Source organism: Teleopsis dalmanni, chromosome 2 (assembly GCF_002237135.1).
Source record: "Teleopsis dalmanni isolate 2A chromosome 2, ASM223713v2, whole genome shotgun sequence".
In the NCBI taxonomy this organism is placed as follows: Eukaryota; Metazoa; Arthropoda; class Insecta; order Diptera; family Diopsidae; genus Teleopsis; species Teleopsis dalmanni.
The window spans coordinates 135965145-135983319 of record NC_051847.1 but is presented as its reverse complement, the minus strand read 5'-3'; the positions used below and the strand labels follow the sequence as shown (position 1 = coordinate 135983319).

General features: G+C 30.1%; 2 non-coding genes across 2 annotated transcripts; both read left to right on the top strand.

Moving 5' to 3' along the window:
• Positions 1 to 12284: 12284 nt before the first annotated feature.
• On the top strand, positions 12285 to 12357 carry Trnav-aac. Its single transcript has one exon. It is a non-coding gene; the product is annotated as a tRNA-Val (tRNA).
• Positions 12358 to 16588: 4231 nt separating this feature from the next.
• Trnaa-agc lies at positions 16589 to 16661 on the top strand. Its single transcript has one exon. It is a non-coding gene; the product is annotated as a tRNA-Ala (tRNA).
• The last annotated feature ends 1514 nt before the right edge of the window (positions 16662 to 18175 follow it).

Here is an 18175-nt window from a genome sequence, read left to right as displayed (position 1 = left end):
GGAATATCCTTTATGAATTGTATTGCAAAAGTGATGATGGGTAACAGTAACAGACAGGCGAACAATTTGGACCAAAAGTAATAGAATAATAAACGAATTTCAGGCTGGGTTCCGGAAAAATTATTCTACAGTGAATAATATTTACAACTTGTTATCAATAGAACAGATAAATTTTAAAAACAATAAGAAAACGTATGCCTTTTCTGTAGATTTTAATGCAGCCTTCGATAAGGTCTTTCGAAAGGCAATAGTTAAGAGCTTCACGCAGCTGGAGTCTCAACTAAAATGGTCCGTTTTATAGAAAATGTGTATTCGAACACTAAATGCGCAGTATGGACTGGGAGAGACCTATTTAATGAGTTTTCAGCTATAAGCGGAGTGAAACAAGGTTGTATATTATCACCACACTTGTTTGTTCTTTATATCTATGATTTACATGATTTTTTGGAAGGAGGCAGACAGATAGAAGAACTAAACATTCGAACTTTAATGTATGCCGACGACATTGTCTTACTGGCTGACGATATAACGACGCTGCAAAAAATTATTTATAAGTTGGAAGTATACTGCCACAATATTTTATATATTTCGCTTAGTCTCGTGATGAAGCAGATCATACTTCAATAGTATCTATAATGGGCAGAACTAATATCATTACTGATATACATAATTTTTGAGATGTACGTAGAGAATTTTTACCTAAAAATTAATTTCAAAGTTAAACGAGAATAGTAGATTTCGTGAGTTCTTAATTTTGCTGTAATGCCTTTTTGACAAAATCTTTCACTAACATGTTTTTCGCGGACAGCACTCTTATATAGGCTCCTGAAATGTGAGTCCAGTCGACCTGGCCTTTATACAATAAGACTAGGTTTAAAAAACTTATTATTAGGGACCGAGTTCGTATTGCTAGGCTAATTCAAGTTATTTCAGGTCACTGGTATATGTTTTTGTGCATGCCTAGCTTTAGCTAGCATTTTTAGAGAACTACTTTCTTGGCAATATTTCAGATTGCTCTCTGAAAATAAAACATCTGATTATCTATACTAACTCAATTGAATAAACTTTTCGATAAACTACATTGTGACCGAAAAGTTTCCGGTCATAAATAAATAAAACGCAAAATTCTTAATCTTCATCAATATTTATTTTATCTCCTTCAAAATATGCTCCATTAGAAGCGATACACAAATGCCAACGTTTCTTCCATCATCAAAACATTTTTATAGGCGCTTTCCGGTATGGCTTTGAGTTCCCTCTGCGAATTCTGTTTTACGTCTTCTATGGATTCAAAACGCGTTCCTCTGAGTGGTAATTTGAGGTTGGGAAACAGGAAAAAGTCACACGGTGCAAGATCAGGTGAATACGGTGGCTGTTCGATGGTATTTATTGAATGTTTGGCCTTAAAATCGTTGATAATGTTGAACAAATTGAGGTGAATCGGAACAAGCCGGGCGTTGACACGTCGCATACACAAATTGTCCACCAAAATCAAACGAGCCATCTCACGACCGATGCCTAGCTCTCGTGCTATCTCTCTAACACTCACATGAGGATTTTTGAACACGATTTCCTTTGCCTTTTCAATGTTTTCGTCGGTGGTAGAGGTCGAAGGTCGTCCAGAACGCGGCATGTCTTCGACGGTCGTACGACAGTCCTGAAAGGCTTTGTACCACTCATAAACTTGAGTTTTCGATAAAACTGATTCCCCATAAGCCTTTTGTAGCATTCGCAACGATTCTGCACACGAAATTTCGTTCGAAAAACAAAATTTGATGCAAACTCTTTGTTCAATATTTTTTTCCATTGTTTTTTTCGCAACGCACTACTGAGGTGAACTGGTTTCAACAGCTGCCGTAAACGAACTGTCTGACAGATCGCGCTCATTTTGGCATAGTAATTAGGACAGTGCTGCCAAACTACATAAACTTATAAATATCGAAAAATATACAGCGCGCGAATTTTAAATGAGAACCTCCGAAAACCTTTCGGTCACAATGTATATCTGTTTATCTACAGGGGTTAGACATAGTATAAATGAGTTATTCACCTAGATGTCTTATTTTTCATCGACTTTCTGAAAAACTGAGATTTTATCAACAATGTCTGGCCTTAACTGCCCTAAAAGAATAAGAGATTTTCCATAAATATTTATATACTTTATTGTGGTTTGTAACATTTTATTTTTCTTTCGTTACGATTATACAGAAATAGTGCATGATAAATGAAACAATTTTTGAGGAAAATATTCAAAAAATGATTAGATATTAACATACGAAATATAAAAGTTTTCGTAATAATGATTAAGATTGTTCGAAAAAATGAATTTTAAATTAATATAACTTTTTAACCTATTACTTATTATATTATTTGTAAGTTACATTTTTTAGACTAAGATTAGTATATGGTTTACTTATGAACTTATTAAAAACTTCTTGTTATAATAAAAGGTTTTGACTCCATGATTTTTTGGGTAAACTTGCCTTTGATATCCAGTATCTCGGTAAATATTAGGAATGCTATTTTGAAGTAGTGTATCGATATGAATTTTTCAAAGTATGTAGATAAGTTATATGTAACTATTAACTCATATATATATTTAAAGTTACTAGATATTATTTATATTTGTATTTTAAATATTTAATTAGTTAATACATATACGCAAGATTATTAAAAACTTGTATAAAAATTTAACTTAAAAATACATAAATAATTATGCTAAAAATATATTTAAAGCAACATTTAGCAGTGTTTGAAAATTATAGAATACACCAATTGCAGAAGTGGAGAATCTATATTTTATCACAATGTAGCAAAGCGTTAAACCGCACACCTATTAAAAATGATATCATTCCCCTTGGGGATGGCTAAGTGAGCTATTTATCTTAGCAAAACCTGAAACGACAAGATGACATTTTTTGAGGTATTATTCGGGGTGGCGCGTAACTATACAACACAACAAACCAAATGTGTGAGAAACATACTACAGGCCATGATGCAGAACGATTTATATTCCGATTTTTACATTACAACAAGTTTAACTAAAACAAGACATTTGGCAGGATTTCGATTACGATTGCGATATCCAAAAACATCAATACTTAGGGAAATGGAAAATAAGCAACTGCAATAAAAGTGGTATAGTACAAAAATTATAAAACCAACAACTTTGAGCTACAGTAGGTTTTGATAGCAGTGAAAATGCAGCAGTGAGTATAGATAGTGACATCTTAGAAAAATAAGTTTGTATGAGAACAAACTTATAAATAAAAATATATTGTAGAAATCAACTTCTGTTGCGGACTTCTCATCACGTGATATATTTCAATATTAATATTGATGCTTAAATATATCGATGGATGTCGAAGCATCTAACGACATCGACTTCTATCCTGCATTCTTTTTCTCTTTGCTTTCTTTCTCTTTGTCTCTCTATTTCACTATTTTTCTTAATATTTAGAATATGTCGGGTGTTTTTTAGTGGCATTTATTTTTTGCATATGATTTCCATCATATGTTCGCTGCAGCTACGAAATTCATGGTCCATTCGATCAGTCAAATTTTCGTCTTTTTGTCGGCATAAACCAATGAAAGGTGTTAAATCGCACGAACGAGGGGGCCGTGTTAGAGGATCACTTCTGGAAATAAAGTTGTTACCAAATTGATGCTGCAATAAATCGATTAGCGCGCTGTAAGGCAAGATGTACCGTCTTGTTGAAACCAAACATCGTCGATGTTTAACTAATTAATTATTAGAAACAAAAATTCAGTCCACTAGGCTCGATATCACTTGTCATTTTCCGTAATGGCAGCTCCTTCCTCATTTCGAAAGAAATAAGAATCGACAATACCGTTTATGTGTTAACCATATCAAACAGTTAATATTAATGGATGTATTGGTAATTTGTTAACGGCTTGAGAATTATCCTCGCTCCATATACGGCAATTTCGCTTATTGACGTAGCCACTTAACCAGATAAAGCTTTAATAATAAATATAATTTTTCGCTCTATGAACTTCGCATACACATTAATTTTTTTATAGTTTTGAAGCGTTTATCGTTAAACGATTCAGGATGTATTGCCAAACCTAACTTAACAGAAATGTCAAGATAGTAATCAGCTTTTAAACCATAGTTAACGATGTCGATAGTTCTCATGCAGCCAAAAAACACCTGATATAAACAATAAAAATAACATTTAATACTTCAAAAATTCATTTAATTAAAAAATAATATAAAAAATAAAATTTTGGTTGTTGTAGTTCACTACTGTTCGAAAAAACCTCTTTAATATTATTAAAAATTTGGTATAAGAACAAGTCTTAATTTTCATGTCTCCAAAATAAACAGGTTTTTTACCGTTAATATATGAACCAATTATACTTCCCAAGACTTTGGTAGTGTACATATTAAAAATCCGCAAAAGAAATCGAAGATTTTAATCTTTAATGATTGGTGTTTGTGTAGTTGCTGCTGCCCAAGTTGGGTGCATCTTATAGAGGTGCAGAGCTATTATGTTGTAAGCGTTGAAACAATTTAGTCAAAGAAAAATAAATAAAAATAATACAAAATAAAACTTTTGAAATAAAAAAAAAAGAAATAAAAAAATACGACAGTACTCACGCAAAAAACAACAAATGAAAGGAAGTCGTTTAAAAGTACAAACGGACATTATTTATGGCTCAAACCATTAACGAAAGACAGTCAAAGTTTTTATGCTTCAAACCACTTGTAGGAAAATGGAAATGAAATCAAAAGTTCGGCGAGGGATATTGGGGTAAGACAAATCTAGCAATTCTTCAACTGGGATAAACATTTGTTTTGTTGTACTTGGCTAGCGCCTCTTAATGCCAATGCCTTCGACACTGTTTCGACGCCCATTGACTCCTGCCACAACTGGTGGGTATATCGATTGATTTTAGTATATTTTCGATTTTGCGTATTTTAACTAAAGTAATTTTTGCTATTGAGAGAAAGTAAAAAACTCACAGCATTTTATTTCCTATAATTTAGTTTCGAAATTTTTTGCAGACTTTGTTTTTCTTATGCATTGGAAATGGAATGATTCTTCATATCATTTTTACTTGAATATTTGCTTGGATTTTTGTAGAAATTTTTCTAGCCAAATATTCATATTGCTTATTTTTAACAAAATTTATATTAATTTAGTTATATTTACATTGCATTTGTTGTTCAAAATATGGACAAAAATATGGAATATAAATTATAGAGTTAGCTATAGTATTAAAGAGTTCCTATTTTACGTAAACTTGATTTGATTCGTCTCTATTCAAATCAATAGTTCTGTTACTAGTTTCTAAAAAAGGGAACTTAGTCTTTAATTTTTAATGTATCGAAAGTAGATATTTTAAAAGTTATTGCATTATGCATAAATCGTAACTGAATGGCATTAAAACTTCTGATGACGATTGTTTCACGGTCATAGGTATATCAATTTAAATCAAACTCGTCGAACTGGTAATGGATTTTTATTACTTAGGTCCCAAATTAAATTTCTCAAAAAAATTATAGTTGTAATAAAAAACCAAGTGAAAAAGTTGGGTAAAAATGTTGAAACACTTCTGTTATAGCATAAGACGAATACGGTATGCATGGAATGTAAAGTAAGAATAAGGCATGAGTTAAACCGATCTGAACATATAAAGCTGGAACAAGATTCTATCTGAAGCCAGAGGCGCACGTAATAATAACTAAATAAATTTGGATATAATATTTTATCACAGTACATACACATCCGAGGATATTTTCGACGTGATAAAGATAGAAAAGTACCGTTGAAATATCTGGTGTTGTCTTAAATAATAATATTGGAGCGAGCATTTAATGTTGTGAAAAAAAATAAGGTGAAACTTATCTTTATCTTCAAAATATTGCTGTCCTGATATAACACAGGACAACTGATCCTGGAGAAATTATAAAAGGCGGTTTTCAGAACATCCGGTCCGGTTTCTATTTCCTTAATATTCTTAAAACGATACATCTTAGGGAGTAATCAGAAGTCATATAATGCTAACACAGGCGGAAAACGATGATTCTGGTACGATATGGGTTGAATTTATAAAAAATGATCTCGCAAAAACAACGCAATATTAGATGGTTCATTATCTTGATGCAAAAACCAAGAATTGACTTAATTTCAACATTCTTAACGTTTCTCCAGTAGAGGAGAGAAAATTCAATGCAATTTGTTTGCTCAAGAAAATTAGATATGTTATTTATAATCGCTAAATTAACTTTTGGAAAGTTATTGGAAAAAGAACTTTGGAATTGGAAAAATTGTATACAGTTTGGGAGATAATGGCATTAAAGATAATGGCATTAAATTTGACGCAAATGTCAATGACAATTATATTAACTCAAAATAAGAGTTGAAAAAAAGTCACATAACATAATTTGAATTCAAATGTAGCAATATGAATTGCAAGTAATCAACTAATTTAAGAAATTAATGTACATAAAATTAATATAGAACGTATTTCCGGACAATCTCAAAACGGTAGTACTAATGCCAAACATCAGAGTCTATTTCAGACAGAATTTAATATATATCTTTTTTTAATAAAATAATTTAAGAAGAAAAAAAAATTCTTTATAAATATATGAACGTTAGAGACCTAAATACTTTATTAATCCTCACGGATGAATTTCGGAAATTTCAATAGTTTAAACACCTGAAATAGAATGTTTGTAAGTCTCATAATAGTCCTTAAAATTTATAGTTAATGCATTGATTTATATAATTGATATTTTTAGAATCAAAATATAAGATTTAGATATTGGGAAGATATCACTAGTAGATCATTATGAAAAAGACAGTTAAGTTTTAAGAAAAACTAATGAGTGAACAAGACTAGATTCTTGTGTATGACAATTACTGATTCTATTATTTATAATGTAGAGATAGGATTTGGAACATTTAATTTTGTACAGTGCGATTTATTAAGGAAAATATCGATGACACGAAAAATGAATTCACAATGTTAAAACTTTAAATTATTGCGCTTTTGTATTCCAAAAAAGCAATCCTTACTTCCAATTCAAATCAGCATTTAAACTAAGCTTTTAAATACTTTGGTGTCAAAATTGTTGACAGCGGTCTGTGTTGTCGCCTGTCGACTCATATACCCACTTCCAATTTTATACCAAGTCTCGTAGGTTTTACCATATTTTTTTCTCTTCATTGTCCTTTTCTAGTCGTCTTGTTAGTGTGTAAAATGCTTATCTGTAATGAGGGTGATTTTAGTACTTGTGGTAGATTTGTCCACTTAGTATGTGGCATGCCTGGACTTGGTAATTTTTTCGACCATTTTTTATCATCTTCTTGTTTAGGCAGGATTTTATGCTACTCCTGCTGTTGATGTGGCAATGAAAATCATTTGTACATTTTCACAGTGGATTTTATGTGGTTTTTGCTCATTTAAGTGTTGATCCTGTGTGCTTTGGTTGCTGAATCTATTAAAACAATAAGTACAAATGTGCTGTTTGGAATATGATAATGTTAATATGTGTTCCTTTCCTACTTTTTTTTTTGTAATATTAAATAGGTTGGTGTGTTGTTTTTGTCTGGAATAATTTTTTGCTGTATATGCAACATTTTTAACCATAATTTGTTAAGATTTGTGAGTATTTTTTTTGTTTTTAAAGCAACTCATATAAATATTGTAAGTAAATATTTTTTAATTAATAATGAAATATTTTTCATTAAATAAATTTTTTGCATATTTATAAGTAGTTTATTTGTACGAAAAGTCTTTATATTTTTCTGAATATTAATTTCAACTTTCTTAATAAAAAGTTAACAAGAATTTCGCAGTCTATCACAGTACTGAACCAGCACTGAACCTTTTGGTAACTTATTGTTATTCTCAATTTTATATTCAAATGGCTTAAATTAAAATCTGTGACAGTTTATTTGAACAATTTGTTTCTATATGAACTGAGGAGTCAGTTTGAAATATTTTGCATTTTTTAGGTTTCATTTTTATTTTGAATACACTTCATTTTCATTATTTTTAAACTCAAGTGCGGTCCATTCTTTTTACAAGCTGTCTTATAAAATCAAAATGAAAATGCGACTTTTTGTATTGTAGTAGTTGTGGAAAATCGGATACATCCGTAGCACATCTTTTCAATAAAATGAAATGTAGCCTTTTTCCTCTGTTACAACCTTTCTGTCCCTTCCCATAAAATTCATTATATTTGTGAGTTTGGTGTGAAATTTGTATTAGTCTCTGGCGGAGACACTCATTGTAACAGATTTCAATTGGAATTTTATTTTATACTTGAATTTAAAATTCCTTTCCGGACAGGAAAATGGACAATTTGTGTTTGTGGCAATTGATTGGCAAATATTGGAAAAGATTTTCTGATTAATATGCATGAATAAAAATTAAAGAATAATGAAAATTTTAAAAATGGTCAGAAGTTATTATTGCAAATTATATTCACTCAATGAGTTTTTTAGGACCATATATATTATGAGTTTTGTATAAACTCAATATATATCTATGGTATACGAACGTTATTCTCACTGAAGAAAGAGCCAGAACAGGTGTTGATGACACGAGCTTGAAAGACTCGGAAATGTTAAGTAAAAACACAAATATCTTTTAAGCCGGAATTTGTGTGATAGGTGTGATGTGAGATAGTAACACTAAACGTAACTATCAGAAACATAGAGTAGTCATCCTAACTAATAATGTCAACGATAAACTCAATCAATTTTCATCAGGTAAACATCAAGACTGATGATGGAGGGTTTCGAAAACCTGATGTCCTTATCCATGAACTATTAGATATTAGATATAAATTTTTGGCAGCGACATTGCAGATATACTTGCCAGGAAAGGGGCAGCCGTTGTGCTTGTAGGCCTGGAACTATTCTGTGACTTAGCAGGAGGTAATTTTTTTTTCACCCATTCAGTAAGAGCAAGAGAAAAAAGAAAACTATAGTGAGATAATCTACCAAGGCTATCACAAATAAAAGTGCTTAAGAAAACTATTAACCTAAAACGATTTAAGGATTGTATACAACTAATAAAAATAATTTAAGAATCATTATAGGCAGTGTACTGTAAAATAAACGTAAAAAAAAACTTAACTTAAAAATGAAGTAGGCTATTTGCTGTTCTGAAAACAAAACCAGACTTATAAGATTGCATAAGTTTTGATTTATATCAAACGTGTGTTTTATTCATGAAAACATAACTCCTCAAAGTTCAATAAATAACTATAACCTTTTGATGGATTCTCCATACACATAAACAAATTTTGTATAATTTTTTTAAAGACTTTTTAAAGCTTTTTTAATTACTTGGTTAAATTGCACTATATGAAAACTGATAGAGTTTTCATAGAGTTTGAAAGTAAGCGTCAAATTATTCTCTATCTTTTATGATTACTATATCATAATTTACATATCCCTTAACCACTGTAAACACAACAATTTTTTGTCATATTTCAATTTTTATTACAAAATTATTACCATTTTACAGCGTATGAAATCAGAAGAAAATGCCTTATAAACTTTTTGTTACGCATCATTTATATATGCAATAAAGTTGCTCCAAAATTTATATGACAGCAAATTCAATCTCATGGAAACGTATGCAAATGAGTTAGAATTGTATGGAAAAAGCCCTACAATTCTTGAATTTCTTCTGCAGCAATACACACAAATAATTTTTTTTATTGTGAAGTCAATTTTATGAAAATGTCGCTTAAAATTGAAGTTACGAGCAAAGAAACAATTCTCACGTCATTCGATTGGAAATTTGTTGTTTTTATTTAGCTGAATTCCCAAGACCTCAATAACTGAGATACAAGAAGAAAACATACACGATGTGGGAATATGTAAATATTATTTCAATAGAAGTTATGAGACCGCTACAATCAACATATATGAATATAGAATATAAATATAAATATATGCTATATATATTTTAAATATGAAATATTGAACTCATATGGATATACTTTATTGAAGGGCCGTGAATCGGCTCGCGAAAAGTTTTTGAGCTAAAAATTCTGATTTTTTAGTGTATACGAACGCAACCACACAATTGCTGCTTAGAACTTAGAACATAATGGACTCGAATATCAAACTACCGCATTGAAATTTAGATATTTATGAGGTCAACAGTCTGGATTTAGATAATAATAATTGTTTTAAAAAAAAATATTTTTGCCTAAATAGGTACAGTATTTGCTCTCTGCTTATATAGGCTATAAAATTTTATTATCTCGACCTTTTTTAATATTACATAAACGAAAAGATAAATAATCTTTAATATAAAATAAAATATAATATAAAATAATATAATATAAAAAAAGACAGAATCAGGATCTTTTAACTCTATATTTTTACAAAATTTCTTTTACTATATAAATATGACACATGAAATTTCGCCAAATACTGCTTCATTAATACTTTTTGGATTGCATAATTTGAAATGACTTGGTATGGCCATGACTACACATTGTGTAGTCATGGCCATACCAAGTCATCTATTGTTGTGTAGTACACAACAATAGATGATATCACTAATGGAAATATCTCTTACATTATAAACATCTGCCACAGTCATTTATTACTTACTAATTTACTTGTTTGGTTTTTAAAGATGTAAGTTGGCGATAACCTGTAGTTTTCTCTAGACGGCACTATTACTGGTTTGCTGTTGGCAGTTAGTAGTTTCAAGTATTTTTATATAATTATTCAAATGGTCCTACTATCAAAGATGTTAACGTACTGTATAAACACATTTGTAATTAGAGCTTTTTTATCCATTCATAGCATATACCAAAGTATCGAAGCCGTCAAATTTTAATATGCTTCATTATGTCGATTTAGTTGTATAGCTCATACAGCTCATTGCTCCATCTAATTCGGTACTCATTAACAACACAAACAACACCATATATTTTCCGAAGAATTTTTCTCTCCTAATACTCCTTCTCATCTGTGGTAGTTATTCTCCAAGATTTTGCACCATGTAACAGGAGAAACTTGAAAAGAGAACTATAGGCTGTAATTTTTGTTTGAAGATACGATATTTTATCATTCAATTGTCTACATAGGTCGAATAATATGTGTTGGTAAGATGCTTACGTCATTACGATTACGTTGGTTTCCTGATAAACATGATCTTAACAACTTCGAACTTATAGTTGCCAACAGAGACGTGGGTTCTAATACAGAACATTTGTTCTGTGAAAGCACTTACTTTGTGCACATCTACCACAGGACCTATTTACTACTCTTGCTTTTCTTAGTTGAAAAATGTCGCCGGAAAAAAGTGGTTATTCCAATCATATCAGTATTGTCGGTATTTACAAGTAGCATTACAATTTGGTGAAATATTGTCCTAAGTTCGGTTAAAATCTGATGGAGTATTTTTTCATCATTGGATTAATGAAATGATACGACAAGAAGTCACTGGTCGAAAATCTCGTTTAGTCCCGAACAGTTCGAAGAGGTTCTTCCCAATTCCGATTGAACTGGTGGTAGTGTCACAAGTAGTACCAGAAGAGGTCCTGAAATCGACGCATATATTATGTGTGTCAATTTGTTTTTCTTGTGTGTTCTTCAGAATTTAAAGAGCTGCGAATATTTGACCAATGGTGAACCTACACTTATAAGATCCAGTTACTTATTTGAAGACTACCTCATGTGTAACAGACTGAGCCTCCGATAATTAATGCAGTTTGTAGGTTCGTTTTTATTCATTGGATAAAGCAATTTTAAAGTTCAACTTTTTGGAATGCATTCATTCGATTACATATTGTGCATAAGTTTGCTACCGTTTTGGATAGCTCAGCCTATAGTGAATGAAAGATAATTTTCCGAATATGTAGCCCGAAACAAAATCATCTATTATTTATATAAGATTTATATATTTAAATTTTATGTCTTTTTATATAGTTTTACTTATTATATAGTTCACTACCTATATTATTTTGAACAAATTTTTAAAGTTATAATTGTTTTATCTTATTTGATAATTTAGATTTATTAAGAATATAAGTATAGAGATAAATAAAATACATATAATATGCATATATTAATTATAATTATTTTTAGATCCCAAAGAAATAACTGTAGCGATAAAAAATAAATTTGTACGATTATGTATGTATATGTATATATAATATATGTTATCATCTTAAAATATATTTAAAATATTATATTATATATATATTTAATTATTTTAATTTTAAAAATCATTCAAAATCAATAAGTTGTATTAAATACACCGCAACTGTTTCCGTGGTGTAGTGGTTATCACATCCGCCTAACACGCGGAAGGCCCCCGGTTCGATCCCGGGCGGAAACAGATTATTTTTTGAACCGATTTATAAATTTAGTGCGTACTTAGTTTTCAAATCTGTAATATATAACTTTTGCTGTTCATTAATTAAGTTATAGCTCAAATGCAGACGCATTTCATTCGTGGGTAATATTAAATGGCAGCAAAGAAAACTAAGTTAAAATTATTATTTTTTGATGAGCTTTGATCACTGCAAAGTAAAAATATAAAAGTGAATACTATAAACAAAATACACATATGCACATAATTTTAATAGATAACAAAAAAATTAAACTATTTCAAGCAAAAAAAGCTTTTGATAGAAAAATTAAAAAACACAGCGGCGGTTTTTCAACCAATTTTTGCTTCATTATGTTTTACGGCATTCTAACTGACAGTCAGGCAGCTATTAAAGCTATATCAGCAGTCTGTTTGTAATCGAGATTAGTAGAAGAATGTAAGAAATTTATCAGTGAATTAAGTGAGAGGTCCAAGGTTACTCTAGTCTAGGTTCCCGGGCATTCTAATATTGTAGGAAATGAGCGCGCTGACGAGCTTGCTAAACAAGGCGCTTCTTTCACGGATAATCGTATTTCGATTCCTGCCCCTGCTAGCTACGGGCGCAGGCTGATTTATGACCATTTTTCGCGACAGGCAAATAGGGAGTGGACCCTTACTGCCTCAGCAGCCAGGTCAAGGGCTACTTGGCGCATCTATTCCAAATATAAAACCTCTGACTTAATTTGCAGAAACAAATCTGAAGTGTCTAGGCTAATATCTGTGTTTACGGAGCTTTTAAAGATATGACACCAGAACACCTGTTGTGTTCCTGCCCAGGTCTGGCCAGAACTAGGTTTAAGCTTCTGGGGACCCCCTTCTTCAACTCACTTAGCGATATCTCCAGCATCAGCATTAGCCAGATTCTTACCTTTGTTAATGCCTCTGGCTGGTTCTAGGTTGATCCTCTATGTACTACCCACTATTACGAGGTTTTTTGTGGATTCAAAACGACTTTCCTTTTTTCTTTTAGCTAATTGGGGAGGATTCGTCCTCCCTCCACCACAACTAACTAACTATGTTTTATGGACTTTTAGTTGATTCCTTATAAGTAATGATTTTTGTTTATTTTACTTTTAAAGTTATTTTTGATTTTAATAGTTTTTTCTATTCAAAATAATGAAACCTTTGAAAAATAAATATGTGAAAAATTGTTCGTATCTAACAGTTTTTCCTCAAGTTAAATTAAATTTTATTTTAAATTTGTTTATTTCAACTTATGGCCATAAAATTCACAACAGCTCATCCTTTTTTGTAGCTTTTTATAGATAATAACGAATAATTTCTTTGTGTATAAAAGGAGTAAAAATATCATAAAAATGTCATGACGACAAAATCCTGAATTGAATTTTTATGTCGGCATATGTGTGCTTATAATGGGAAACATTGTGACTAATAATTTTATTGAGGTTTTTATTTTCATTCGCATAAACCGGAGCAAACGTGTTAAAATATTATTATTGGGCTTTTCAACACAAAAGTCGAAACAAACATTTTAAAGTTTAAAACTTTAATAATTTATTATATTATTATCGTTTAAATTATAATCAAATAGTTATAATCAAATTAAAACTATAGTTGAAAAAATATTCTCACATTAATCCATTAGTCAGAAAATTTGCTTTTACGACAAAATATTCACATTTAAAAAGACCTCTCCATAATAAGTCAATATTAAAATGATTATTATTATTATTATTACTTTACCGTTTGACTTGTGCTCCTTTTTTGTACAAAAACATATAGTACTTAAATCATCTTTTCAGAAAGTATATATTTTTCAATTCTCTCCAATTCAATAATAGAAATGTTGAGTCCCATAAAAAAGAATTACTTATCATAGTCAACTTGGATTTGTCTCGTTTCAAGATTTTATTACTTATTGTTGATCTCTAGCAGTGATGATTCAATAAACAAATTAAATGCATATATAAAAATGCTTCTAATGAAACTTTCATATAAATTTCCTTCGTTTATCGGCGAAAAACGTACCCAGGTGATTTTTATCAATTCTTTGGTAGGCCAATTTTTTACCATTAATAGAGTTTTGACGAGATCGAAATAAATATTATTCACACAGCGCAAGATTCAGGCTACACGATGAATGCATCAAAATTTCCTAACCAAATTATGTCAATTTGTTCTGGATAATGAAAGGTATGTGTGACTTGACATTGTTATAATGGAATAAAATTCCTTTACTACTGAACAGTTATAGTTGCTTTTTATTGATTGAATCGTTTAAGCGGTCATGTTCTGAGCAGTAAAGATCTAAATAAATCGATGCACCACGATTGAGTAAATCGTAAAAGATAATTTCCATTCAATTCCACCAAATACTCAATGTAACCTAACAATGTAACCTAGCTAACTCAATGTTAGCTGTCAAATCAAGCTATTAAGTCACTTGTAGGGAGTCACCAGTTTTTGACCAATGTTTCCTGGGTTGAATATTCTCATATTTTATTTATTTCACCGTTCGCAATGATTCGGTTCAAAAGTTGACCGCATTACTACTAGTAGTTTTATTGCTTTTCAGTCACTCAATTTTTTGTGCGTTATTTCATGTGATACCCAAACATAGAGTGTCTTTGAATAGTTGGCTCGTTTCAAAAGAATTTAAACTGTCATATAGTTGATGTTGATGTCTCCAGTACATCCAAAATGATGTGTATCGTTGATATCAAGGTTCTACTTTTTTATTGTACGAAAGTAATCAATAATGTTGTTGCGCCTTCTATCCCTTTGAATATTTTCAGAAAATATTATAATGTTCTTAAGACAGGAAAAGTACTATTTATGTTGAGGTTTAACTGATAAGTTAAAACTTTTATTAGCTTTTTAATCCACTAAAACCACCTCTTAGAAATAAATGTAGTTGATTTTCATCACTGCCCCGGAGGACAGGTTTATGTAAGTCAGAACATGAGCGTGGTGCATGGTAAGAAAATGAATAATTAAGCTACAAACAAATCAAGACAAGTGCACGTCAATTTTATTAATGGAAGTACTATTATTAATTTAAATTAATGAAATTCGGATTATTTATGCGAATCCTATATTACATATCTCGAAATAACTCTGAATAATAAACTAAAATAAACTGAGCACCTCAAAAATAAAAAAAAATGAATTCAAACAAATTCCAAACAAATACCTATGAAAAGACGGACTATTGCAGGATAAGTTTGTTATATCGTAGAACGTCACAATTTCTGACCTCCACCATGACCATGGAATGGAAACTGAAGAGGGATAAGTTCATCTACTTGGCAAGCTGCACTAATTAAGACTTAGTTGTCACTGATGCAAATATACTGGTGTTATTAAAATTTCAACATCGTTTAAAACGCAGGAAGCCTTGTGCTATTTGGTCGCAATCTGTCTAAATAATTTAATGGATTAATTTGTGCGTAAATCCACCTTAATATTGCTGATAAAAATGGCTTGTTAGTTTAGAGGGCAGTTATATCTAAATCGGAATAGATATAAATAAAATTTTTTGTCTTATTTCATATAAACATAATAAATTCTGTACCATATTTCATTTGACTTTATTTATAAGAAACAGAAGAAACTCCCGAAAAGAATGAGTGTTACATTCGAAAAGTTCAAAAATTGATATAGTTGAACTAATCAAGAAGGTGTGTACTCTATGGGCTCTACGACGTTTCCTTTAAAGCGTTATAAAAATCTTTTAAATGAATTTATCTATTAATATTATAAAATATATAATTCTCTATCTACTTCTATACCTGCAGTTAAAAAATATATATTGACTTGCAAAATTCATTCAAGACTTTTAAATGAATGCGCCACTGTCGCTTGCTTGGCAATCTAATCCAGTTATTGATTGAATTCAATTAAAATTATCAATAGTTTATGTTTTCCAAATATCTTCATAAACAAGTTTGTTGTTCCGCATAATATTATTAACCAGTTAAAATGACACCAACCAACAATAACAATAAAATCAAATCATTGAAATGAAATCAAAGCAACAAATGGATTTTGTAGCCGGTTTTGTGACAATTAAATTGTCCGCATTGGCACTCAAGTCATGTCTGAAAGTCGTCATGAATAGTGGCTATAAATGAACAGCAGATAAAATAATGCAAATAGTTTTGATAATATAATTTATATAGTACCTTTTATTGCTGAACGAATAAACCGATAAGATATTTTCCAACACTATCAATAAGGGGATGTAGCTCAGATGGTAGAGCGCTCGCTTAGCATGTGAGAGGTACGGGGATCGATGCCCCGCATCTCCAGATATCCTTTTTTATTATTAATAAGTGTCATTCTTTGTATAAAATAATTAAATAAAAATTTTAATGGTTAAGCTGTAAATGCAGTTTCGTGCGCACCCTTGTCAAAACTGTTGATTTATTGAGTTTTGATAGCCTTAAATTATTTTTAAGAATAATATTTTTTATCTTTAATTTTATTTTCTTACAAAATGTTTACTCATCAATTTTGTTAGATTTATTTATTTTTTTATATTTCTCTTTTTCACTTTGGCCCTATTATTAACTTCAACCCTTAGGCAACAATTTAATATTTCATAAATAATTACATTAAAAGCAGATTTTATGAATCACAGCCTGTTTGGCTTCATGTCTTGCCGTCTTTCAAATTAACCCTTTTAATGCAAGCGATTAAGTTGAAATTTGCTATTTCATATTTTAGTTGAGATAAACAAAAAATAAAAATTCTAATTAACTTAAGTGACAATAATTAATTCTCAAAAAAAGTTAATTTATTTAATTAGAAAAATTTTGCGATTCATTTAGGCTCAGAAATATAATTTCTTATGAAAAAAGTGGGTGTATTTTAAAAATTTAACTTAAAGCTATTTCAAGAAAATTTAAATATTTAAATTTAAATATTGATATTTAAAAATAAATAAAATACAAAAAAAAAAACTAAAACATTAAAATTTTCGTGGTACTGCATAAAAACTTGAAACGAAATTTTATTTTTCTTATTTTATATGATTTTTTATTACGGCAATATATTGTCTATCTTTCCAAAAATTGTCAAGTTAAGTTTTTTGTGTTTATTCTCAGTTAAAATTGTTTTAATATTTTTGCATTCGTAAAAGTTTACATGGACATAAATCACAAACCGTGAATCCGTAAAAGATTTATGGGGTGCTAAATAACTTCTTTGCAAACGTAAAGTTTGTGGTTATAGAAATATACGATGAATTAAACGTATGAAAAGCCAAGCCACTCAATTTTCAAATATTTTTTTTACTTTTTGGAAATAATTGTAAAATATATGATAAAAAATTATTTTGATAAAATTATTAAACATTTAGAAAAAATTGTGGTAGCTTGCATAAACGCAAATATACATGTGTTACAAATTAATTAATTAGTACCAACTTTTAAAAAGTTAATATTGGAACATAGTATTTAGACAGCAGCACCCAGATCCAAAACTAATATTTCCATATAAATTCTTACCGCAACATCTATAAAGCACCGCCACCAAAAAAAAAAAATCACAATCGAGAAAACCAAACAATAAGACCAATACACATTTTGCGAAGTGGTTCTGTATGTCTACGAGACTGATCAAAAAAGAAGTGGGATATCAAAAAAAACCTATCTAATTTTCGACAAACTAAAAGACTAATTGCTACATACTTTGACGAACTACCAAAAAGTCTGCAGAGTTTAGATATTTGGAGAGAAATGTAAAAATGTCACAAATAAATCCGTTTAGCATGGAAGTTACTACAAGAATACCAAAAAAAACAGAAAAAATCACTCTATCA